Source organism: Thermobia domestica, chromosome 14 (genome assembly GCF_964235325.1).
Source record: "Thermobia domestica chromosome 14, izTheDome1.hap1.1, whole genome shotgun sequence".
Taxonomy (NCBI): domain Eukaryota; kingdom Metazoa; phylum Arthropoda; class Insecta; order Zygentoma; family Lepismatidae; genus Thermobia; species Thermobia domestica.
This window is the reverse complement of record NC_137467.1, coordinates 178993840-179020831: the sequence shown is the minus strand read 5'-3', so window position 1 is coordinate 179020831 and position 26992 is coordinate 178993840.

Below are 26992 nucleotides of genomic sequence, written 5' to 3'. Positions count from 1 at the left end.
TTCTATTTTCTTATATTTTTTTCTAAGCGTTACTGGTTGTCTATGTCTAAGGATAAAATTATAAAAATCAAAACATCTTCACTATTTAAGAATGTATTAAGGAAATGTAAACAGGATATAAATACTAGAGTACAAAACAATTATTTTCATGTATTACTGGTTGCCTATGTCTAAGGATAAAATTACAAAAACAACTTTTATGACTTAAAATTTTAATTTTACCTAAAATTAAACTACACATAATTACTCACTAACACCTATCAACTACACCACACATAAAAGTTAATTAAATTTTACTTAAAACTAAACTATACATAATTACTCACTAACACCTATCAACTACAGTACACATAAAAGTTAATTAAATACGACCTAAAACTAAACTACAAATAAATACATTTTAACTATATCTTATAATGCCCCCAAGCTAATGTACTTACACCGCCCTCTAGTATGTATCTTTTATCATCATTTGAATCTAATGCTAACTTATTTACAGCTATGGTATACACATCATGCTTACAACTTCGAATTAGATTTATATTTTTGTATGTTTTCACATCATTGAATAGGGTTCGCTTATAATCATTAAATTGTAACTCTTTTGCTACTACACATTTTGTTATTCCTTTTGCTTTTTTCTCCTCTTTATTTTCAACTTTAAAGGCATACATCTTTGATCTTAACCCAATAAATTCTGTCATTATTTTACCATTGTTTTCATCCTTCATCTTTCCTAATACTTATTCGTTTACTAGTGGTATTCCATATTGATTATCCTTTCCATATTTACTTGTATCAAATAAATCAACCATTTCTTTTAAGTCTTTGTAGAAGTCATCTACCTCAATTTCATATATAAAACTATCAGTATCGATATAACATAAGCCTATATTAATATCATATTTAGGTTTCATAATGTTGTAATGGAAGTCATACATTAATAGTTTTGACAAATCTAGCACACACATACCAACATATATTGGTTTGTTGAAGGTCAATTTTTCTTCTTTCATATGTATCGCACACAAATCTTCAGTAAATATTGTTCTGTAATCAAAGTTCGGTTTCACTATTAACTTTTCCACCCTCATTGAATCACATTCTAAGGTAATAGATGGTCACTTTCTAATGTTTTCCATTGTTTTACCAAATACGCTATTATTCATTAACTTGTAAAAATCTTCCTCAAATTTATTCTTAGCTCTTGTTCTCATATTTGTATTTAGATCAATATATTCCTTTAACCAGTTTGATTGCTTGAACTCTAATACTCTGTGAATTTTCTTTAATATCATCCCAAGTGACATATATAGTTTTAAGTTTCTGTAGTGAATAACATATCTTTCTTTATTATAAAGCGTTGTTAATAATTTTGAATGCTTTGATCCTGGTGGACACATATTTTCTGTAGCTAATGGTAGATCTTTATGTTTATCATGTAAGTGTTCTGGATATTCTAAATCAACATCTAATATGTAGCCAGTTTCTGAATCATCTGGAATATTCATTATATTTATGTAAGGTTGAACCCATTTAAAGTCTTTGTAAGGCATGTACTGACTCATAGCCCAACCATATAAATTATTTGCATCTAGATAAGCTAAATACTTTGAAGGTTCTTCTTTGTTATAACTTTTCATATACTTATTATTTGCTTTTACATATCTCTTACTACATTGTGAAATTCCACCTCTTATACCTTTCTCTATCATTAATATTTTGTCATAGTCAGTTAACATTTCTAGTTTGATCTTAGTTATCTTTAACATTGAATCCCACGATAAACCAGGAGCAGTGAAATACCAAGCAGGATCTAAACCATATGCTTTTAAACACACATCTCTAAAACTTTCAAATACATCAGCTAATATTAATAGATCTTGTTATAAAGTTCTGTATATTCACCTAGATTTTTAATATTGAATAACTTCCAAACATTTTCCGCATGCTCATAATCTTTATCACTGATGTGGGTTTTAGTAAGTTTATTAAAGAACATTTCTTTTGAAGGTAGTTTTGTTTCTTCTAATCTTTCAATTGAGTCAATATAATCATATGGGTACACACCTTTTTTAATTACTAAATCTAATAAATCATTAGGGAAATACTTTGAGGTTTCTCTATATTGTTCTTTTGTATGGTTTTTTGCTAGTTCTGCTAAACTCTTTGACATAAACCTAAATGAATCTAGAAATCGTAAATTAATCCCATTCTTTTTATCAACTTTCACATATTTCGAGTATGTTACATATTTTTCTTCATTGTTTGCAATTAGTTTTATTTCATTCTTATCATAAGCAAGTTCTTTAACAAACAGGTGAGTATCATAACCACTTAAGTTGTAAATAAATACTGGAATGAAATTAGGATTTCGATAGCTTAAGTTACAATAACTGTGAGCTGCACCTCTAAACTTTCCAGTTAAATGATCATGATCTCTTACTTTTGCTTTATTTTTATTTATATCATTTAAACATTTTCCTAATTCATGTTTTCATTCTTCTAACTTTTCAATCATGCTATCATTATCTTTAGCGAATTGTATTTTCTTATTTAATATATTTATTTGTTTTTCAATTCCTGGTGGTAAATCATTCAAGTTTCTCTCACATATATGACAACTATTTTAATTATTATATATCTCGTTATCATCTTTAGTTAGGTCATTCATTTCAACTTTTTTGTTATAATTTTTTTTATTTCTATTGCTTCTTCACAAACACCTTTGCAGCATTTAAACCAATATAACTAACAGGACTTTTATACACACCATTTGAGTATTTGATGTAATAACAGAAACTCATTGGTAAATGCTTTTGATACTTCACAGTTTTAGAACAATTATGCTCTACTTCCATTTTACATAACAAACATTCAAAATCGGCATATATCGCAAATGGTACTCTCAATGATCTATTATAATTTTGGAACTGTATTTGATTGTCATACGGTTTTGAAAGTTCTATTCTAACAGATTCATGCTCCTTACAATATAGCTCATGTTCTTGTAATTGCATCTCATTTCTAAAACGTCTTGTTAAACACCTATCACAGAAGTATAATTTTTCAGTATGTTTTGTTACTTGACTTCTTATTAATCTCGATAAATCCTTTATCCAACAAAAATGATCGTTATTTTCATCCTTTACAAATAATAAATTAACGTGTTTGTCCTGCTTATCTTTTGTGATTTGAAGTGGGTATATATTATATTCATCATCATAGCTATACACGTTAATGGATATGTTACTTCTCTTTTCAAACTTTCCTATATCTTTTAACTGTACGGCAAATTCAATACTATTACAATATTTCTTTTGTAATTCTTCCACAATTTCCGTATAATGTGAAGGTCGTTGAGGATCTTTTTCTGCTGGTTTTAAATAACTTGCAATAGAATATAAAAAACACTTATTATCTTTATTTTGAACATTAATTACTGCTTTATTATCTTTAATTGGTTTAGGAAGGTCAATATAGGAAGAAGCTCTCAATGGTACATATTTATTTAATCTGATTTCTAAATATTTAATTTGGTGCAATGTCCATCCTGATCCTCTACCTTGAAATTCCTCCATCTCTCTACAAAGTTTTTGATTTGCGTGAGTTATATATTCATCTAGGTCAGTTGATTGTAATATTCTTTCATTCATAGTTTTAAAATTATGTTCTTGTACTTCTTTATCTTTAATATAATCACAAATGAATACAAGGTTGACTTTATGGGTGGTGCTTTAATTCTTCCTTGATTTTGTTAATAACAACCTTTCCATTTATATTTAAAAACTTCACCGGATCTTTATACCCTTCTATGTTTTCAATTGTGATAGTTTTAATTGTTCCTGTATTGCTGTTTCCTTTGTTTCTACTTTAATTGATATTCGTTGTGGTTTCGATTTTTCAAAAACATCTTGTTTAAATGGAAATATGTTTCTAATTTGTGATCTGTTTTGTTCATCTTCATGTTGTTTAATAAGATCAATAAGTTCTGGCCTTCTTAATCTTGAATAACCCTTTATTCCTTTCCTTTTACAATGGTTTTTTAGTTCATCAACTTTCATTGTGTATATAACTTTCAATTCATCTGGTTCATTTTGATATTGTTCGATTTTTTTGATTAATTCACTCTTATTTTAAAAACTATAGTTACGGATTTTCTTGACTTTACATATTAGTTTTAGTGTTGTAATCGACATCTCCTACATCTCCTCACCAGTAAAATTAACATTATTTATACTCATCTTATATGAAAAAATACTGTATCGTTTTTTATATTCACCAAAATTTTAGATCATTTCCATAATATTTTTTCATGTTATATATACCAACATTAGCATACTCAATTTTCCTAAGACAACTGTTAATATTTGTACACCCCTGTCATTGTCTACATATATTAGTGTGTTGTCTTAGTACACGACTTTTATGGGATCACCCCATCAAAGTCACTATTAATATGATAGAAACCAAATCATTTTCATAATCTCATTCATCATCATAATCATCACTATTATATTCATATTCATCACTCACCTTCTTATCCTAATTATCTTTTATGGAATAACCATAAATATCACATTTATAATATTACATTACTTTTATTTATTTATTTAATTATTATGTGAATTATTAAACCATAAAATATAACATTTATAATATTAAATTACTCTTATCTATCCAACTATTATGTGAATCATCAAACCCTTACCATTTAACAAACACTTTATTACCTTTCTTTCTCAATATTTTTTCAACCAAATACTCATCCTTATATTTAGTTTTCAATAATTCTAGTTCATAAAATCTTCCTCTAACTTCTTCATTGTTTAAATCTTTAATTTTATATGTTGGTGGATTAGATGGTATAACCTCATTAATAACAAACACTTCTGCTGACCAATTTGGTGTATAACCTTTTTCAAACAAACCTTTAATTTTACTTATACGAACATAATCACCAATCTTATACTTTAACTTAACAGACTTATATTCTTTCTTATACACTTTTTTCAATATCACATGCTCATTTTTCTTATTCACTTGTACAGGTTTCACACCCATTGTTCTATGTACTTTCTTATTATATTCATCAACCAAACCTTGCAATATTTTTAACCACTTATATTTACCTTGAACAGTAAATTTTTTCCACATATTTTGTTTAAGTGTTTTGTTAAATCTTTCAACAACAGAAGATTTTTTACCACTATATGTTGAGTAGTCATTAATATTGTTTTTTCTCATCAAATCTTCAAATTCTTTATTGTAAAACTCTTTCCCTTGATCTGTTTGTAAATTGTTGGGTTTTCTTACTTTTAACACTGATTCAAATGCTTCTGTAACATTCTTCCCACTCTTATCTTTAACAGGAACAGCAAATGCATATTTTGAAAACACATCTATAATCGTTAGCAAATACTTATACCCTTTATTGATTCTGGAAATACCTTTTAACACACCACTATCCATTTCTACAAGATCAGCTTGCCAAAGATCATCAATACCTCGAACGATAACACTTAACCTGGGATAGTTTTTCCTTACAGGTTTATGAATTTATTCTATAATGTCTTCTCTAATACCTTTACCTTCTTCTAGTCAATCGGGCTTTTTAATGAATTGAGATTTATTAACACCACATACAACATATATACCTTTTTTAATATATCTTCCATTCTTTGTTTGTTCTATTCTAATGTTATCTATTTTTGTATCTGTTGATTTCTTACACTTAACACAATACATCATACTATTTATTATATGGGAAATTATTAACCTCAATCTATAATTCAAACACTATATCTACTGACAACATCATTCTAAAGATCGGCCTAATTCAAACTATAATTCAAGCATATGTTTGATGCTGTTGTCGATATTTGATGATTAATACTATAATTAACGGGTGTCGATATTTGATGATGAATACTATAATTAACGGGTGCCGATATTTGATCATTAGTACTATAATTAACGGGTGTCGGTATTTGATGATTAATACTATAATTAATGCTGTTGGCATTTGTTGATTAATACTATAATTAAAGCTGTTGTTGATTAATACTATAATTAATGCTGTTGTTGGTATTTGTTGATTAATACTATAATTAATGCTGTTGTTGATTAATACTATAATTAATGCTGTTGTTGGTATTTGTTGATTAATACTATAATTGATCACGAACTTCAATCTATAATTCAATCTATAACCAATCTATATAATAACTTCTACAATTCAAACACTGTTCATCTATATAATTTAATCAATATAACATTCTATAACTTAGTCTATAATTCAAACAATAATTCAATCTATATAACAATTTATAATTCATCTGTATAATTCAATCTAGAATGTTGTTATATAGATTGAATTAAAATGTCGTTATATAGATTGAATATAGCAAATGGTTTTATGAAAGCTCTTTTTCTATATACATTACAACAAACAATAATTGTCCTTCTTCCATAGCTGAATTTTTATTTGGTTTAATCGTTATTATATCATTCTTCTTAAAACCAAAAGGTATGAAAGTATCAGTCAAAGGCTCAATCAAAGGCTCAATCAAAGTATCACCTAAATATATCTCTAAAAAGTATTTATCCAAACTTAATTCCATGTGCGTTTTTTTATTATAGAGAAATTTATAACCATTAGAAAGATTGAATATTCTAAAGATTGGTTCCTTAACATTTTTAGCTCTCAATCGACATATTAGGGATATAGTTTCTTTTTGCATAATCTTTTGAAAATCTTTCATGATGTATGTGTCTTGCAACGTTTCTACTACATCTTCAAATCGTTTTCTATCATTCTCTAATTGACTGTTAATACTAGCTTCTAATGATCTAAGCTCACTTACATTAACAACGTTATTTAATTTATCCTCACTAATATCGTTTTTCCTACTTTTAACATTACCAAAAATATCCACATTTATTATATACAAAAATTTATATCTATTTAACAGCAAGTAAAACAGTTATACGAGCTCCACCAAAATCAATGAAATCACCGTTTTCATCTCGAATTGAAACTTTGATATTATTAAATTTGTTGTGGTGTATTGGGAAAAATATCTACTCTTTAGGCTCATATATAATTGGTTCTCTAAACTCTGCATTTGTTCTAAACGTTGCTATTAAGTCTGTTTCGTTGTGTGTTGTATCGTTATCTTTTAAAATCATACCATGAGCTAAATCACAGTGAATATTTATAGTATCGAATGGATGAAACTTTGGCGGCTTATCTCCAACATGTTCTATGCTTTTGGTCAAGATTTTTTTGCTAAAACCTAATACAGTATTAATGGTATCTAAGATCATGTTACAATTCCCGTTAAATATTTTAACTCTATTTTTCTCTCTGTCCTCAGTAAATTTAAGGTTTTTAAAAGCATCGGCGGAGTATGGAAGAATTGATTTAATATGTTCTCTTTTAAACTATATTGTCCAGGTTGAACTATGAGTTGTTTTGTAAGATTAGGACGAAGGTTACTGGAAAATGTTAATTTATTATTTTTCTCTGTAATGTTTGATGTTAAGTATGTTGTATAAAATCCTGAAACAGCTACTTCTAAATCGTTTTCAAATGGATAATGCAAGTACATGCTTAGCTCAGATAAATAACCGTTTAAATTAAATACTTTCATTTATTATATAATAAAAGTTGAAATGAATAAATGGGATATTCAAGACAGGTTATTAGACCAAACTGTAAAAAAGAAGAAGAATGCTATATTGTTACCTGATGATATAAGATGTTTAATAGTTGGACCTAGTGGGTGTGGTAAGACAACGCTAATGATTGATAATTTCTTGTTAGCTCCTGATTGGTTAAAATATGCAAATGTTTATATCTATTCTAAAAGTCTAAATCAACCTAAATATCAACAACTAATACAACTTTTTCAAAATATGGAAAAGGATATTAAAGATACAGTAGCAATAGTAAAAGGAAACAATGAAGAGATTATTCCGTTAGATGAATGCCAGAATGATTCTGTGGTAGTATTTGATGACTTCATTTTAGAAGAACAAAACAATGTACAAGAATATTTTACTCGAGGTCGTCACAAAGGTTTAAACTGTTTCTATCTTGACAAACCTATTCTAAAGTACCAAAACAATTAATTAGAGATAACCTAAACTTTCTTTGTATCTTTAGACAGGATAATATAAATTTAAAACATATACATGATGAATTTGTTGGAACTGATATGTCGTTTGAAAAATTACAATCATTATGTAATAAGTGTTGGAGTGAAGTACAGGGTTTCTTAACAATAGATATGACTAGGAAAACGAATAATGGTAAATATAGAAATAAGATTAAAGATTTTCTAAAAGTGTAAGTTAAATACAGATGAAACGTAAATGAACATAGATGAACGTTGTATTCTGTTGTGTTGTGTACGTTGTGTTGTATTTTTTATTTTCTTTTATAATAAATGGATGCTAATAAAGCTAAGAAGTATATTAAGTTAAAAGAAGAACTTGTTAAAAGATTTAAGGAAATTAAACAGTATAATCAAAGGAAGTATGAGAAATTTAAAGAACAAGATCAACCTGTTATAATGCAATTAGAGATTTAGGGCAAGATATATCAAAAGTAGCAGAAGAAAATAAAAATCTAATTCGAGAGTTAGTTCCAGTTGTACATAAAAGTGCAAGAGTTGATTCAAGCCTATTGCTAACACCACCTATGTATGACAGTCTTATAAATGAAAGTGATACGCCTAAAACAGAAGAAATAAAACATACGAAAAAGCAAATTAAAGATAAAGTAGAAGGAATAGAATCTTTAACAACAACTCATTTTGGTAAGATTGCGTCAAGATATTATGCAACTAGAGATGATAAAAGTTTTGGAATACAACCATATGATGAAGATGGGAAAATCATACAAATGATAGGGGATGCAGAAGTTAAAATTCATGGTGATGATTTAGTTATTAATAATCGACACTATACAGGAACAGAAGGTTTATGGGAATTACTAACAAAACATAATCCAAAAAACTATAATGATGATGATCTAGAAATATATAAACAAATAGTTATTGATTCTAATGTAGTATTTCACAACAATGATTCAAGTACAACAAAACAACGATCTAGTAGAGTGAAAAATATAAAGAAATTATTAAACTTATTTGGAATAGATATATAAAACCAACCTTAGCTCCAACACCAACAAAAAAGAAAACACCAAAATCTGGAGAGGGAATAAAGGTTTACAATGAATTATCAAAAGAATATATATGGATGGATGATGTGAGGAAGTTAATTGATCATTTAATTGTAATCCATGGAGAAGAAAAAGCTGGAAATAAGAATATTTATAATGAGAAAGTAGGTATTATGGATATGATTAATTCTAAACTCATACAATTTATTCCTAATGATCCAAAGGGTATAGGTTATTTGATAAAGATATTGAATACGTTACCGCCAAAATTTTGGAATAGTGAGAAGTATGGAAAAGGATTAATGAATAGGATTTTAAACATGAAAGGAATTCCAGAGTTACATATACCAGGTTATGAATTTTGCGGATCTTTACTAAGTTACAAGAAAGATTAGAAAGAGGTGATAAAGGTATAAATGCATTAGACGAAGCTTGTAAAGGACATGATATTTACTATAGAGATAATAAAGATACAGCTTCTAGACATATTGTAGACACAGAATTAGAAAATAAAGCCTGGGAAAGAGTTTTTGCTAAAGATGCTAATTTAATAAAGAAAAATTACCTGCTCTTGGAACTGCTTTACTGATGAATACAAAAGTAAGATTTGGTTTAGGTTTATAAGTGTTTTAGATTTAAGTATATATGTACATTTTATGAAAATTTTTTCATAAAAAAATTTAATTATATAATAAATATGCAATTAAAAAGCTTTACATTTACAATTCCTAATGAGGAACTTAAACAATTAAATATAGATCACATTTTAAGCAAGAAACAACTCAAACAAAACGAAGAAAAACTAAGTAAAGGACGTTGTATGTCTCTCTCTTTCTATACCACAAATTAGGGAGATAAACAAAGAAATGAAGACAAATGATAATAAGATTCGTTATGGAGGTTTTATATTTACAATTCTAACCATTTTAGCTTTAATAGGTGCTCTTGGTTCTGTTGCTGGAGGTGTTGCTACTATAGTCAAAATAGTAGATGATGTGGAAAAGAATAAGGAGGAATTAGAAGAACAAAAGAGGCATAACTTAATAATGGAAGAAAAACAAGGTGGCAAGCTTCCAAAAATCTTAAAATCCAAAACAGTAAAGAAAAAGAAACAATAAACCTTTAAATAATTTGGATCTAATACATCTTGTTAAACAGCTTAAGATAAAAAACTTTAAAGGTGTATTTATGAGTGATGAATTACCTAAAAAGTCAAAGAAGAATGAGTGTGGTATTGTTAATTTTGATACGTCTAAAAATATAGGAACTCATTGGATTTGTTATTGGAAAGGAGGGAATAGAAAGTATGTCTTTGATTCATTTGGAGGTAATCCACCAAAAACACTTATAAGATATCTTGATCATAACAATATAGAATACAGTAGTAATCGTATACAACATTTTAACGGTGTAATCTGTGGACGTTTATGTATTACAGTGTTAAAAATGTTTACAGATGGGTATAGCTTTCCAGAAATTATTAGTCGGATGAATAGGAATAAGGATATATGGAGGAAGTATATTTAAGCTGTTTTATGAGTTTAATTTATAAAACGTATATGATTTTTTTCTTTATAATAAATAATGGATAAGACAGAGTCATATGAATTACAATCCTTTAAACCTAATCAAAAGACAATTGAAAATTTAAATAAACCAAACAGATCTATTGAATTTGATATTAATGCAGGTGATGGTTTTATACATCCTTATTATGCTGATATTTATGTAACTTTTGAAATTAGAGGTAGAGACGCTGATGGAGAATATACTACTGGTCAAGATATCAGAGTTATTAATAATTTCTTTCCACATTTGTTTTCTCAAATACAAGTTAGTAAGCATGGACAGATATTAGATATTATAGATTATCCTGGCTTAACTTCAACAGCTGTGAACACATGTACGATTTCAAAACCTGAAGCAAATCACTATGATGAATGTGGATGGGAAGGAATTACATGGAAAAGAACAGATGAAGAAATAATATTTTTGTTAAGACTTTTGCCAGGATTTTGTTCTGATTTTAAAGATATTATGTGGAAAGGAGGATTGAAATATACATTTAAAAGAAGTGATTCTGATGATAATGCATTTGCTATTTGGAAAACAAAGAAACAAGATGGAACAAATGAGGACAATCAGCAACATCCAGGTAAAGTTAAGATTACAAATATGGAGTTGAGAATGCCTTAGTTAATTATGAACCTGACTATGCTACCTTATTAAAATCTAACATGTTAAAAGATGGTAAGATTCCTATTTCATTGAACACATACCAATGTTTGCAGAAGATAGTTAGTGGAAAGTACTTAGATTTTGATTTAACTACACAATTTAACTCTAATAAATTTGATGTGCCTGATTTCGTGATTGCCTTTTTCCAAACAAATAGAAATGATAATCAAGAAAGAGATTCAAGCTATTTTATCATTGTAAAATTCAGAATATCCATTTTCGTATTTCTAGAAATGAATCATTCCCATTAGAGTCTTTGAACTTGGATTTTAAAAAACATAAGTATTTGAAAGCTTACGAAATGTACACGATATATAAGCGGGTTAGGATTGGAAACACTGAGATGTATTATTACCCGAAAGAGTTTTTAGAAAATAGGCCAATGTTCGTAATTAATACAAGCAAACGCAAATCAGTAATTGTAAATGATAGAACTAATTTGAAATTAACTGTTAATTTTGAAAGCGATGTACAAGATAAAACGATTTGTTATGTTGCTATGATTAATAAGAAGAACTTTGAATACGATGTTCAGAAAAAAAAAGATGATTGAGAAAATGTAAATCAATTATATGTTTGTAAGTGTTTTTATGGTAATATCATAAAACTTATTTAATAAAATGTGCGTTCCAGATAACATTCGACGAGAGAATTTAATTGTGTTAATTGAAGATACCGTATTAAATCTTGAGAAGTTATTAATGTAAAACAAAAAGAAGTTTAAGAGAATAAAATGTGTTTATACAACTCTTATTACGTTATCAATTCTATTATCAGCTTCTACAGGGTTTATCAATGTATTTATTCCTGTTACAGTGTATTCAATTATTACAACTGCATTTGCTTCGGCTCCTGCTGTTATAACTGGTTTATCTACACGGTTTAATATAGCCACAAAAAAGAGTATTATAAAAATATGATAAATCGAATTGGGCTGTTTAAAGATGAGCTTAATGTAATTAAGCTCATGAATGGTGAATTAACAGAGGAAAATGTAAGAGATATTATTAACAGAATCAATGATTACTTAACGAAATTCGAGACTATTAGAAACTGATTTTTTAAAAAGTTCAATATAATAAATACGATGGCGAGTCATATTGAACTTTTAAATAAGCTTGGAAGTCTTGAACAAAAACAAGTTATTGGATTAAGAGAATTAGAATTAAATATAGAATATAAGATTGTAAAAATGGAAAAGATTAAAACTAAGTTTGGAAAAAGCATTTTAGTTGAATGTGAAGAGTTTAAGTTCTTTCTTCCACCTAGATTTATAAAACACTTAACAGATAAGATGATTGATGAAATTGTTAAAGATGGATTAAAAATCAAATATAGTGGTTTAAAAGATAATTATCCAACTGTTGAGTTCTGTATGTAACAAAATTGATGCAAATAAAAACAATCTTATAAAAAAGTGAGCTATTAGTATGGAGCCTCAGAAGAAATTTATTCTTACTAATTCATACAATGTGATTATGAAAGATGTACAAGATCAAACGCAAGTAGTATTTGAAATCAATGGATGTTTATTCAGTTTGAACTATGATCAATGGACTGAGTTTAACAAATCATTATTTTCAATAGAGAATGAAGTTAGCAGAAGATTTCACTATCAATATACTAATTTGTAACTACTATGTAATTATGTAGAATTTAGTTAACTTTTATGGTAAAATCATAAAAGCGTTTTTGTAATTTTATTTTACTACATTTAGTGATTTTTTATAACTAGATTTAGTGATTTTTTTATTTTTAACTAGATTTAGTGACTTTTTGTAACCAGATTTAGTGATTTTTTGTTTTTGTAACTAGATTTAGTGATTTTTGTAACCAGACTTAATGATTTTTGAAGTCAAAACCGGTTATAACCAGATTTAGTGATTTTTGTTTTTGTAACTAGATTTAATGATTTTTTTGTAACCAGATTTAATGATTTTTTTGTATCCAGATTTAATGAATTTTGAAGGCAAAACCGGTTATAACCAGATTTAATGATTTTTGAAGTCAAAACAAGTTATAACCAGATTTAATGATTTTTGAAGTCAAAACCGGTTATAAGCAGATTTATTGCCTTTTTTGTAACAGATTTAGTGATTTTTTGTAACTAGATTTAGTGATAGAATGAATTAGAAGTTATTATGAGTAAGATAGAAGTTATTTGAGATGTCATAGAAGTTATTTGGGAGATAGGAAGTGTTAAAAATTATTAGGAGGTAGATTAGAAGATATTTGGAAGCAGGGATGCGCTATGTTATTGAGGGGTGTGGATGAAAGTGCCCCAGAACACACATTTATCCCGTACTGATGCAAGGGAAACCATTTCCAAATTCGTTAATGGCGGAAAAAGTTAATACTGTCCTCCATATATGGAGGCTCATTTTCAGCCATTTCCGATACCGCACAAAACACAGAAATAGGCGCACAATACACGCACAAAATGATGTGATGGAAACGAGCTCAAATTTTGTTGGTGGCGTAACAATAACTTGTTCCACCATATTTGTAGGCCCGGTTTGACCCACTTCCGTTGACGGAGAAAACGTGGGATTATGCGCAAAAAACGATGGAGGAGAAGCCATTTCAAAATTCGTTGGTGGCGGTACAAGTTAATGACGTCCATCTTGACCCACTTTCGGTGGCGCACAAAACGTGGAAATAGGCGCAAAAAACGGCATAAAACGATGTGATGGAAACGACCTCAAAATTCGTTTGTGGAGGAACAGGATTAACTCGTTTCGTCACATTTGTAGGCCTATTTTGACCCACTTCCGGTAGCGCACAAAACGTGGGAACTGGCGCACGAAAGGGAAAAAAACAAGCACAAAACGATGGAAAACAATTCATCTGGAAATTCGTTGGTGGCGGAACAGTGGGTCACTTTTGCCCCACTCTCGAGGCCCATTTTGACCCACTTTGGATGGCGCACAAAACGTGAGAAGAGGCGCACAAAACGGCAGAATCACGCACAAAACGATGTCATAGAAGCGGTCTCAAAATTTGTTGGCGGCGGAACAACATTAACTTGATCCGCCATTTTTGTAGGCCCATTTTGACCCACTTCCGGTGGCGCACAAAACGTGGTACTAGGCACATAAAACGGCAAAAAACACGAACAAAACGATGGAAAACAAGCCATCTCGAAATTCGTTAGTGGCGGAACAGTGCGTCACTTTTGCCCCACATTGGAGGAAAATTTTGACCCACTGTCGATAGCGCACACAACTGCACAAAACGATGTGGTGGAAATGACCTCAAAATTCGTTGGTGGCGGAAAAGCATTAACTGGTTCTGTTATATTAGTAGGCCTATTTTGATCCACATCCCATGGCGCATAAAACTTGGGAATACGCGCACGAAACAGCAAAAAAACACGCATTAAACGATGGAAAGCAAGCCACCTCGAAATTCGTTAGTGGCGTAAGAGTGGGTCACATTTGCCCCACATTGGAGTTATACTTTGACGCACTTTCAATGGCGCACAAAACGTAAAAGCAGGCGCACAAAACGGCATAAAACGATGTGATGGAAATGACCTCAAAATTCGTTGGTGGCGGAAAAGAATTATCTTGTTCCGCCATATTTTAGGCACATTTTGACCCACTTCCGTTGAAACACAAAACGTGGGAATATGCCCACAAAACGATGGAAGAGAAGCCATTTCAAAATTCGTTGTTGGCGGTACAAGTTAATGACGTCAATTTTGACCCACTTTCGGTGGCGCACAAAACGTGGGAATACGCGCACAAAACGGCACAAAACACGCAAAAAACGATTGATATAAACGACCTCAAAATTCGTTGGTGGCGGAAAAGCATGAACTTGTTCCGCTATATTTTTAGGCCCTTTTTGAATCAATTCCGTTGACAAAAAAACGTGGGAATAGGCGCACAAACCGGCAGAAAACGATGCAGAAGAATCCACCTTGAAATTCACTGTTGTCGAAGCAATTTAATGCTGTCTTCCATATGGGGCCCAGTTTGACCCACTTCCGATGGCGCACAAGAGATGGAAATAGATACACAGAACGGCAAAAAACGATGTAAGTGAAACGACCTCAAATTTCGTTGGTGGTGGAACAGCATTAACTTGTTCCTCCATATTTGTAGGAACGATTTCACCTACTTGCGTTGACGAACAAAACGTGGGAATAATCGCACAAAACAGCACGGAACATTCACAAAACAATGGAAATCAAGACATCTCGAAATTAATTGGTGCCGGAACAGTGGATCATTTTTGTTCCACCTTGGAGGTCCATTTCGACCCACTTCCGATAGCGCACCAAACGCCACAAAACACACACAAATCAATGTGTTGGAAACGACGTCAAAATTCGTTGGTGGCTGAACAGCAATAACTTGTTCCGCGATATTTGTAGGCCCATTTAGACCCACTTCCAATGGCGCACAAAGCATGGAAATAGGCATACAGAACGGCACAAAACGATGTGATGGAAACGATTTCAAATTTCGTTGGTGGCGAGACAGTGGGTGACTTTCATCTTGGAGGGCCATTTTGACCCACTTCCGATGGCTCACAAAAAGTGGAAATAGGCGCTAAAACGGCAAAAATGGTGCAGAAGAAGCCACCTTGAAATTCATTGTTACCGAAACAATTTAATGCTGTTTTCCGTATGGAGGCCCAGTTTTACCCGTTTCCGATGGCGCACAAAACTTGGGAATAGATGCACAAAACGGAACAGAAAACGCACGAAACGATGCAAGAGAAACCATTTCGATATTCGTTTCTGGCGGAACAAGTTAGTGCTGTCCTCCATATATGGAGGCTCATTTTGAGCCACTTCCGATAGTGCACAAAACGCGGAAATCGGCGCTGAATACCGAACAGAACACGCACAAAATGATGTGATGAAAACGGCCTCAAATTTCGTTGATGGCGGAACAGCATTAATTTGTTCCGCCATATTTGTAGACCCGGTTTGAACCACTTTCGTTGACGCACAGAACTTGGGAATAAGCACACAAAACAGACACAAAACTTATAAAACATGGAAAAGAAGTCATCTCGAAATTCGTTTGTGGCGAAACAGTGGGTCACTTTTGTCCCACGTTGGAGGCCCATTTTCACCCACTTCCGATGGCGCACAAGACGTGGGAATAGAAGCACAAAACGGCACAAAACGATGCAAAAGAATCCACCTTGAAATTCATTGTTGCCGAAATAATTTAATGCTGTCTTCCATATGGAGGCCCAGTTTGACCCACTTCCGATGGCGCAAAAAAGGAGGGAATAGGCACACAAAAAGGCACAAAACACGCACGAAACGATGCAAGAGAAAGCATTTCGAAATTCGTTAGTGGCGGAACAAATTAATGCTGTCCTCCATATATGGAGGCTCATTTTCAGCCTTTTCCGATAGCGCACAGACACAGAAATAGGCGCACAATACCGCACAATGCACTCACAAAATGTTGTGACAGAAACGACCTCAAATTGTGTTTGTTGCGGAAAAGCATTAACTTGTTCCGCCATATTTGCAGGCCCAGTTGGATCTACTTCAGTTGACGGAAAAAACGTGGAAATAGGCGCACGAAACGGCACAAAACACACACAAAACGATGGAAGACAAGCCATCTCGAAATTCGTTGGTCACGGAGCAGTGGGTCAATTTTGTCCCACCTTAGAGGCTCATTTTGACACACCATGGCACAAAAACGTGGAAATAGGAGCACAAAGCGATTTGATGGAAGCGACATGAAATTTCGTAGGTGGTGGAAGAGTGTGTTACTTTCGTCCTTCATTGAACGCCCATTTCGATCCACTTGCTACGGCGCACAAAACGTGGCAATAAGCGCAGAAAACACGCACTAAACGATGAAAATCAAGCCATCTGAAAATTCAATTGTGGCAGAACAGTGGATAATTTTGCCCCACCTTGGAGGACCGTTTTGTCACACTTCTTTTGACAAAAATCCTTGGGAAAAGGCGCACAAAAAACGCACAAAACGATGGGAGAAAAGCCATTTCAAAATTCGTTGGTGGCGGTACAAGTTAATTACACCCATTTTGATCCACTTTCGGTGGCGCACAAAACGTGGAAATAGGCGCACAAAACGGCACAAAACGATGCAGAAGAAGCCATTTTGAAATTCGTTGTTGGCGAAGCAATTTAATGCTGCATTCAATATGGAGTCTCAGTTTGACCAACTTCCGATGGCGCACAAAACGTGGGAATAGGCGCACAAAATGCCACAAAACACGCATGAAACGATGCAAGGGAAAACATTTCGAAATTCGTTGGTGGCGGAACAAGTTAATGCTGTCCTGCATATATGGAGGCTCATTTTGAGCCACTTCTGATAGGGCACAAAACGCGGAAATAGGCGTACAGTACCGCACAAAACAAACACAAAATGATGTAAGGGAAACGACCTCAAATTCCGTTGGTTGCGGAACAGCATTAACTTGTTCCGCTATATTTGTAGGCCCGGTTGGATCCACTTCCCTTGACGCACAGGACGTGGAATAGGGGCACAAAACAGAAAAAAGACGCATAAAACGATGGAAAAGAAGCCATCTCGAAATTCGTTTGCGGCGGAACAGTGGGCCAATTTCGTCCCACTTTGGAGGTCCATTTTGACCCACTTCCCGTGGCGCACATAACGCCAAAAAAACACACAAAACGATGTGATGGAAACGACGTCAAAATTAGTTGGTGGCGGAACAGCAATAACTTGTTCCGCCATACTTGTAGGCCCATTTTGACCCACTTCCGATTGCGCACAAAGCATGGAAATAGCACACAAAACGGCACAAAACGATTTGATGGAAACGATTTCAAATTTCGTTGGTGGCGGAATAGTGGGTGAGTTTCGTCTCATCTTGGAAGCCCATTTTGACCCACTTCCGATGGCGCACAAAAAGTGGAAATAGGCGCAAAAACGGCACAAAACGATGCAGAAGAAGCCACCTTGAAATTCATTGATGACGAAACAATTTAATGCTGTCTTTCATATGGAGGCCCAGTTTGACCCACTTCCAATGGTGCACAAAACGTGGGAATAGGCGCACACAACACGCACGAAACGATGCAAGAGAAAGCATTTCGAAATTCGTTAGTGGCGGAACAAGTTAAAGGTGTCCTCCATATATGGAGGCTCAATTTCAGCCACTTCCGATAGGGCACAAAACACGGAAATAGGCGGTGAATACTGAACAGAAATAGGCGGACAAAGCGATTTGATGGAAGCGACGTGAAATTTCGTTGGTGGCGGAAGAGTGGGTTACTTTCGTCCTACATTGAATGCCCATTTCGATCCACTTGCGCCACTTATGGCGCACAAAACGTGGCAATAAGCGCAGAAAACACGCACAAAACTATGAAAATCAAACCATCTCGAAATTCATTGGTGGCGGAACAGTGGGTCACTTTTGTCCCACTTTTAAGCCCATTTTGATCCACTTCCGATGGCGGACATAACGTGGAAATAAGAACACAAAACGGCAGAAAACACGCAAAAAACGATGTGATGTAAACAATCTCAAAATTCGTTTTTGGCTGAACAGCATTAACTTGTTCCGCCATTATTGTAGGTCCATTTTGACCCAGTTCTCATGGCGCACAAAACGTGTGAATAAGTGCACAAAACAGCACAAAAAGATGTGATGAAAACGACCTCAAAATTCGTTGGTGGCGGAAAAGCATTCACTTGCTCCGCAATATTTTTAGGACCATTTTGACCCACTTTCTGTGGTGACGAAAACGTGGGAATAGGCGCACAAAACACGCACAAAACGATGGAAGAGAAGCCATTTTAAAATTCTTTGGTGGCGGTACAAGTTAATGTTGCCCATTTTGACCCACTTTCGGTGGCACACAAAACGTGGGAATAGGCGCACAAACCGGCAAAAAACGGTGCAGAAGAATCCACCTTGAAATTCATTGTTGCCGAAGCAATTTAATGCTGTCTTCCATATGGAGGCCCAGTTTGACCCACTTCCAATGCGCATAAAATGGCACAAAACACGCACAAAACGATGAAAAACAAGCAATCTGGAAATTCGTTAGTGGCGGAAGAGTGCGTAACATTTGCCCCACCTTCGAGGCCCATTTTGACCCACTTTCGATGGCTCAAAAAACGTGGAAATAGGAACACAAAAAGGCACAAAAGACGCACAAAACGATGGAAAACAAGCCATACCGAAATTCGTTTTAGCGGAAAAGTGCGTCACTTTTGTCTCACCTTGGAGGCAAATTTTGACCCATTTTCGATGGCGCACAAAACGATAGAAATAGGCGCACAAAACGGCACAAAACACGCACAAAACGATGTGATGGAAATGACCTCAAAATTCGTTGGTGGCGGAAAAGCATTAACTTGTTCCGCCATACTTTTAGGCCAATTTTGACCCACTTCCGTTGACACAAAAAACGTGGGAATAGGCGCACAAAATACGCACAAAACGATAGCAGAGAAGCCATTTCAAAATTCGTTGGTGGCGGTACAAGTTAATGACGCCCATTTTGACCCACGTTCGGTGGCGCATAAAACGTGGGAATAGGCGCACAAAACAGCACAAAACGATGCAGAAGAATCCACCTTGAAATTCATTGTTGCCGAAGCAATTTAATGCTGTCTTCCATATGGACGCCCAGTTTGACCCACTTCCGATGGCGCACGAAATGTGGGATTAGGCGCACAAATGGCATAAAACACGCACGAAACGATGCAAGAGAAACAATTTCGAAATTCGTTGGTAGCGGAACAAATTAATGCTGTCCTCCATATATGGAGGCTCATTTTGAGCCTCTCCTGATAGCGCACAAAACGTGGAAATAAGCGTACAGTACCGCACAAAACACACACAAAATGATGAGATGGAAACGACCTCAAATTACGTTGGTTGCGGAACAGCATTAACTTGTTCCGCCATATTTGTAGGCCGGGTTCGACCCACTTCCGTTGACGCACAGAACGTGGGAATAGGCGAACAAAGCAGAAAAAGGACGCATAAAACGATGGAAAAGAAGCCATCTCGAAATTCGTTTGCCACTTTCGTTCCACATTGGAGGCCCATTATGACCCACTTCCGATGGCTCACAAGAGATGGAAATAGGCACACAAAACGGTACAAAACGATGTGATGGAAACGACTTCAAATTTCGTTGGTGGTGGAAAAGTGGGTCAGTTTCGTCTCACTTTGGAGGATCATTTCGACCCATTTCCGATGGGCGGAAAAACGTGGGAATAAGCGCACAAAACAGCCGAAGACACGCGCAAAACAATGCAAATCAAGCCATCTAGAAATTCATTGGTGGTGGAACGGTGGGTCATTTTTTCCCACCTTGGAGCTCCATTTTGACCCACTTCCAATGGCGCACAAAACGCCACAAAACACACACAAAACAATGTGATGGAAACGACGTATATATTCGTTGGTGGCGGAACAGCAATAACTTGTTCCTCCATACTTGTAGGCCCATTTTGACTCACTTCCGATGGCGCACAAAGCATGGAAATAGGCACACAGAACGGCACAAAACGATATGATGGAAACGACCTCAAATTTCGTTGGTGGTGGAAAAGTGGGTCAGTTTCGTCTCACTTTGGAGGATCAGTTCGACCCATTTCCGATGGAGCACAAAACTTGGGAATAGACGCACAAAACGGCACAGAAAACGCACGAAACGATGCAAGAGAAACTATTTCGAAATTCGTTTCTGGCGGAACAAGTTAATGATGTCCTCAATATATGGAGGCTCATTTTGAACCCATTCCGATAGTGCACAAAACGCGGAAATAGGCGCTGAATACTGAACAGAACATGTACAAAACGATGTGATGGGAACGGCCTCAAATTTCGTTGGTGGCGGAACAACATGAACTTTTTCTGGCATATTTGAAGGCCCTTTTTGACCCACTTCCCGTGGCGCACAAATCGTGGGAATAAGCGCAAAAAATTACAAAAGACGCGCACAAAACGATGCAAAAGAAACCACCTTGAAATTCATTGGTGGCGGAACAAGTTAATGACGCCCTATAGAAGCGTAAGAGGAACAGCCACGTAAGAAGTCCAAACACTCGCGCTTTATAGCAGTACCTGCGAAAAGGGTAGGGGATACATGTATGTTTTAGGACACTTTCCCCCTCCACCCCCTAACTACCCAAAAAAATTATGAAGCCACCCCTGACTATTGTACTTTAACACAAAGGATACCCCAAAGTGAGATTGAATATGCTTTTATGACACTTAAAATCATAAAAAACTTACATCTAAAACTTATAACTAAAACTACACTACATATAATTACATCTACTCCTCTTCTATCTTATAATGTCCCCAAGCTAGCGTATTTACACCATCTCGTAGTATATATCTTTTATCGTCTGAGGAATCTAATGCTAGCTTATGAACGGTTATGCTATATATATACTACGTGCTTATAACTTCTAATGAGGTTTATGTCTTTATACGTTTTAACATTTTTAAATAAGCTTTCTTTATAATCATCAAACTGCAACTCCTTGGCAACTACGCATTTAGTTACTCCTTTAGCTTTTTTCTCTTCTTTATTTTCTACTCTATAAGCATACATCTTTGATCTCAATCCAATAAACTCTGTCATTATCTTACCTTTATTCTCATCTTTCATCTTACCTATTACTTTTTTGTTTATTAGTGGTAGTCCATATATGTTATTTTCCTTGTATTCACTCGTGTCAAACTGGTCAACTATTTCTGCTATATCTTTGTAAAAGTCTTCAGTCTCAATCTCATATATAAAGCTATCGGTATCCATATAACATAAATCTATATTGTTTCCATATTTCGGCTTCATCGTGTTATAGTGAAAATCATACATTAATAGCTTCGATAGTTCTAACACACTCATACCAACATATATTGGCTAATTAAATGTTAATCGCTCTTTTTTCATATGTATAGCACACAAGTTCTCACTAAATATTGTTCTGTAATCAAAGTTAGGTTTAGCAATTAATGCTTCTACCCTCTTAGGATCACAGTCTAATTGTATGGGCTGTCTTTTTCGAATATTTTCCATAGTCTTTCCAAATACCGAGTTATTCATGAGCTTATAAAAATCTTCAAACTTGTTTTTAGCTTGCGTCTTCATCTCTGTATTTAAATCAATATATTTCTTTAGCCAGTTTGATTGTTTAAACTCTAATACCCTATGCACTTTCTTCAATCTCATTCCAAGTGACATATAAAGTTTTAAGTTTCTATAGTGAATTACATATCTTTCCTTATTGTAAAGCGTTGTTAATAATTTCGATTGTTTTGAGCCGGGTAGACTCATGTTCTCTGGAGCTAATGGTAAATCAGAATGCTTGTTATATAAATGCTTTGGATATTCTAAATCTACTTCTAATATGTAACCAGTTTCTGAGTCATCCGGAATGTTCATTATATCTATGTAAGGTTTAACCCACTTAAAATCTTTATAAGGCATGTATTGACTCATAGCCCACCTATATAAGTTGTTTGCGTCTAGATATGCTAGGTATGTTGAACACTCATCTTTATTATAATCTTGCATATATTTGTTGTTAGCTTTTACATATCTTTTACTGCATTGTGAGATTCCCCCTCGTATACCCTTTTCTAACATTAGTATTTTATCATAATCAGTCAACATTTCTAAGTTAATTTTAGTCATCTTTAACATTGCATCCCACGATAGACCTGGTGCTGTATAATACCATGCAGGATCTAATCCATATGCCTTTAAACACACATCTCTAAAGTTTTCAAATATATCTGTTAATTGAAGGACATCTGTTTTGTTATAATGTTCAGTTAAGTCCTCCAATAACTCTAGATTGAATTCTTTACAAACTCGTACATGAAGCTTATGACGTTCAGGACTCATTTTTTCTCCTGTTAATCTGTTTGTAAATTTGTCTGGAGATAATGGAACAGGTTCTTTCAATTTTTCAAATGAATCAACATAATCAAATGGATAATCACCTTTAGTATTAACTAGATCAAGTTTATCAATCGGGAAAAACTTTAATGTTTCTCGAAATTGTTCTGGCTTTAAATTCTTTGTTAACTCTGCTAAACTCTTTGGCATAAATCTAAATGAATCAACAAATCTTAAATTTATTCCATCTTTTTCTGATCCTGCTTTTACATATTTTTCATATGTTATGTACCTTTCCTCATTATTAGCGATCAGTTTAATTTTCTGCGTATCATAAGCTAACTCCTTAATAAACAAATGCGTATCATAGCCAGTTAAATTGTGAAGAAATACAGGAACAAAGTTGGGATTTTTATAGTTTAAATTGCAATAACTGTGAGCTGCACCTCTAAACTTCCCAGTTAAATGATCATGATCTCTTACTTTTGCTTTATTTTTATTTATCTTATACAAACACTTTTTTAAGTCATGCTTCCATTCTTCTATTTTTTCACTCATATCATCTTTATCCTTGTAGAACTGTATTTTCTTCTTCAGTATATTTATTTTTTTCTCAACAGCTGGTGGTAAGTCATTCAAGTTTTTTTCACATATATGACAAGTATCCGAACTGTTATAAACTTCTATTTCCTTCTCACTAAGCGGAGTCATATTAACTACCCTCTTATATATTTCCATAATTTCTAGTGCCTCTTTTTGTAACATTTCAATAAATACCTTCGCAGCATCTGGACCTATATAACTAACAGGAGCTTTATAGTCCCCATTTGAATATTTGACATAGTAACAAAAACTCATTGGCTTATGCTTTTGATATTTTACTGTTTTACTACAATTATTCTCTATTTTTAACTTACATAAGATGCATTCAAAGTCAGCAATTATCGTAAATGGAACTCTTAATGATCGATTATAGTTTTGAAACTTTATTTGATTGTCATATGGCTTAGGAAGTTCTATTCTAACAGCCTCATGCTCTTTACAATATAGCTCATGGTTTTGCAACTGTTTCTCATTTCGAAAGTGTCTTGTTAAACATCTATCACAAAAGTATAACTTCTCAGTATGTTTTGTCACTTGACTTCTTATTAATCGTGATAAGTCTTTTATCCAACAAAAATGATTGTTTTTTTCATCTTTTACATATAATAAATTGATATGAGTTTCCTGCTTATTTTTTGTGATTTGAAGTGGATATACATTATAGTTTTTGTCATAGCTGTAAACATTGATAGAAATATTACTTCTTCTTTCAAATTTTGGAATATCTTTTAATTGTACAGGAAATTCAATGTTATCACAATACTTCTTTTGCAACTCATTAACAGGCTGTTTATAGTGTGAAGGTCTTTCAGGATGTATTTCAACAGGTTTTAAGTAACTTGCAATAGAATATAAGAAACATTTATTGTCTTTATTTTAAAAATTAATCACTGCTTTCTTATCTTTAATCTGCTTTGGAAGTTCAATATAGGAAGAAGCTCTTAATGGTACATACTTATTTAATCTGATTTCCATGTGTTTAATTTGATGTAACGTCCATCCTGATCCTCGGCCTTGAAATTCTTCCATTTCTCTACGAAGTTTTAGTTTGGCATAAGATATATATTCACTTAAGTCAGTTGATTCTAATATTCTCTCGTTTGATGTTTTGAAATTGCGTTCTTGTATTTCTTTATCTTTTATATAGTCACAAATGAGAACAAGGTTTACTTTAACTGGGTGAAATTTTAATTCCTCTTTGATTTTGTTAATAGCAACTCTTCCACTTGTATCTAAAAATTTTATTGGGTCTTTATATCCTCCTGTGTTTTCAACTTTAGCGGTTTGTAAGCGCTTCTTGAATGCTGTTTCTTCTAATTCTACTTTTATAGGTATACGTGCTGGTTTTGTTCTTCAATTACTTCTTGTTTAAAGTGGAATATGTCTCTAGTCTGTCTTCTGCTTTGTTCATCATCATATTGTTTAAGAAGGTTTATTAGTTCTGCTTTTCTTAATCGGGAATATTTTTTGATTCCCTTTTCTTTACATTGTCGCCTTAACTCTATTACAGTAAATTTACTATAATCACTCATCTTATTTATTATATAGAAAATTCTACTACTCAATTTTTATCTTCGCCGGATTATTTCTGTTCATTTTTTGTACTATTTTTAATTCCATATATCCTAATACAACGCTTAACATTGTACACTCCTGCCATTGTCTACATATTACGCGTTGTATTAGAACACGACTCTCATGCGAATAACCCATCAAAGTTACATATATACACATATTAAAATTAAATCATTTTTGTAAACTTACTCATCATCATCATCATCATCATCATCATAATCATCACTACCATATTTATATTCATCATCACTACTCAAATCAGATGTTTTTTGCTGTGTTATTAATAATTCTTTTTCCTTTAACAGTATTTGCTTCTCTAGTAGTGCTGCTAAGAGTTTAAGATCTTCATGAATTAGTTTAAGTTCATCATGTAATAAATCAAATTCTTTCTCCATATTTATTATATACAAAACCAACAAAAAATGATATAAATTTAAAAAAACTAAGAATAAAAAACGAACATGACTAGTGCTAAGGAAATATTATCTTACAAACCTATATTTGATTGTGTATGTAAACATTTAGATATTGGTGGTTATAATGATGAAGACAAAATAAATTTTAGCATCTCCATAGGTATGTTAGATCATTTGTTCAAGAAAGCCACTAAAGAAAACAACTCATTTCTTATACAAAATATTCTCTATGCAAACGTTATGGGCTTGTCTGATGAAATATTAGATTCACTAACTAATGAGCAATGGTTATCTATAGGTTATGATGATTATGAGGAGGATTATAACTATGATCACATTACAGAAGACTTCATACGCAAATATCTGCAGAAACTTAATTTGATTGAAATATGTTTATGGAAAAAGTTATCAGAAGAGTTTATAAGAGAATTTGCAGATAAAGTTGATTGGGAGATTATTTCAGGAAGCCAAGACTTATCAGAAGACTTTATAAGATAATTTGCAGATAGAGTTGATTGGGGAGAAGTATCGTATAATCAAAACCTATCCGAAGAATTTATTAGTGAGTTTATAGATAAAGTTGATTTTGATGCTATATCTTATAAAAACAAACTCTCTGAAGCCTTTATACGAGAACATGCAGATAAAGTTTCTTGGGGACGCTTATCTGGAACTCAACAATTATCAGAAAACCTTATAAGAGATTACGCTGACAAAGTAGATTGGGAAATAATTTCATTGTTTCAAAATTTAACAGAAGGATTTATTGCAGAGTTCAAAGACAGAGTTCATTGGCATAACATTTCAATTTTTCAACACCTCTCTGTAGAGTTTATATACTTATTTAGACATTACGTAGATTGGAGAGTTATAATAAGAAAATATCATAATAATCCCGATTTAGGTAGTATATTGAATTTAGCATTCGATGTTACAACAGATGGTTTGTTTAATGTTTAACTAATTACCTTTTATGACTATTATATCATAAAAGTCGTAACCTTAATTATCTAATATTAACCTTAATTATCTTTTATGATTATTATATCATAAAAGTTGTAACTTTAATTATCTAATATTAACCTTAATTATCAGATAATAACCTATCATATA